Source organism: Rattus norvegicus, chromosome 9, assembly GCF_021556685.1.
Source record: "Rattus norvegicus strain SHRSP/BbbUtx chromosome 9, alternate assembly SHRSP_T2T, whole genome shotgun sequence".
In the NCBI taxonomy this organism is placed as follows: domain Eukaryota; kingdom Metazoa; phylum Chordata; class Mammalia; order Rodentia; family Muridae; genus Rattus; species Rattus norvegicus.
In genome coordinates, this window is record NC_141542.1 from 111,046,309 (window position 1) to 111,048,427 (window position 2,119).

Here is a 2,119-nt window from a genome sequence, read left to right on the forward strand (position 1 = left end):
CCACCCCCAACACCAGACCTCTAAACTTCCTGGAGCCTCCAGTCTCTTGAGGGTTAGGTGCATCTTCTCTGAATAAACCCAGTCCTCTGCTGTATATGTGTTGGAGGCCTCATCTCAGCTGGGGTATGCTGCCTGGTTGGTGACCAGTGTCTGGGAGATCTTGGGGGTCCAGGTTAGTTGAGACAGCTGGTCCTCCTACAGGGTGCCCTCCACCTCAGCTTCCTCCAGCTTTTCCCTAATTCAACCAGAGGGGTCAGCAGCTTCTGTTCATTGGTTGGGTGCACATATCTGCATCTGACTCTTTCAGCTGCTTATTGGGTCTTTTGGAGGGCAGTCATGATAGGTCCTTTTGTGAGTGCCCCATAGCCTCAGTAATGGTGTCAGGTCTTGGAGCCTCCCCTTGAGCTGGATCCCCCTTTGAGCCTGTCACTGGACCTTCCTTTCCTCAGGCTCTTCTCCATTTCCATCCATGCAGTTCTTTCAGACAGGAAGATTATGGGTCAGAGCTTTGACTGTGGGATAGCAACCCCATTCTCTCACTTGATGCCCTGTCTTTCTGCTGGAGGTGGGTTCAATAAGTTCTGTCTCCCCACTGTAGGGCCTTTCATCTAGGGTGCTCCCCCAACTTTGAGTCCTGAGGTTCTCTCACTTCCCAGGTCTCTGGTACATTCTAGGGGGTCTTCCCAAACTCCTTCCTCCTGAGGTTGCCTGTTTCCATTCTTTCTGCTGGCCCTCAGGGCTTGAGTCCTTTTCCCCCACCCAATACCAGATCATGTTCCCTCTGCCCCCAACACCCATCCCCTTTCCCTCCCCTGTTCCTCTGTACCTCCCCCATTATGGTTGCTTTCTTCTCCCTCACAAGTGGGACTGAGGCGTCCTCACTTGAGTCCTTCACTGTTGACCTTTGTGAGTTCTGTAGACTATATCTTGGATATTCTATATATTTTTTGGCTAATGTCCACTTATTAGTGAGAACATACTGTGCATGTCCTTTTGGGTCTGAGTTACCTCACTCAGGATGATATTTTCCAGTTCCATCCATTTGCCTGCAAAACCCAGGATGTCCTCATTCTTAATAGCTGTGTAGTATCCCATGGTGTAAATGAACTACATTTTCTGTACCCATTTCTCTGTTGAGGGACATTTGGATTGTTTCCAGCTTCTGGCTGCCACAAATAAGGCTGCTATGAACACAGTGTAACATATGCCCCTGTAGTCTGAATTTTTCTTACCTTACTAATGCTTCAAACTTCATATACTTAATTCAGTCATATTGATCAAAAGGTAGCATCCCTATGAGCAGTACATAAGTAAGTCTGTGTCTCAGAGGCTTCAGAAAATTGCTCAGAGTCTCAGATATACCCTGCGTGGTCTTCTTAGATGCTCTTGTAGAACCTTAAAGCTTCTCAAGCATCCTCCTTTGGGATCTACTTCTTAGCTTCTTTGGTTCTGTGGATTTGTAGCGTGGTTATTCTGTGCTTTATAACTTGAGTGTATTTCTGGGTTTGGGTTACCCCTGTCAGGATAACATTATCTAGTTCTATCCATTTGCCTGAAAAAAAAATAGCCATTTCATTGATTCTACTGAGTAGTATTGCATTAGGAAAATGTACCATATTTTCGGCATCCCTTCGTCAGTTGAAGGACATCTTGGTTGTTTCTAGTTTCTGGCTATTACAAATAAGACTGCTATGAACACAGTGAAGCATGTGTCCTTGTGGAGCAACTTTTGGGTATATGTGCAGATGTGACATAGTTGGGTGTTTAGGTAGAACTATTTACAATTTTCTGAGGTCCTGCTAGATTGATTTCCAGAGTGGTTGTACAAGTTTGCACTCCCACCAGCCCTGGAAGAGCATTACTCTTTCTCTACAGCCTTGCCATCTGTTGTCATTTGAGTTTTTGATCTTAGCTATTCTTGTGGGATTAAGATGGAATCTCAGAGTCATTTTGATTTGAATTTGCCTGATGACTAAAGATGTTGAACAGTTCTTTAATGCTTCTTGGCCACTAATGATTATTCCCTCGAGAACACTGTTTAACTCTGCCGTAATTTTTTTTTAACTTGGTTGTTTGGTTTGCCGTTGTCTAATTTCTTAAGTTCTTTATGTATTTTGGA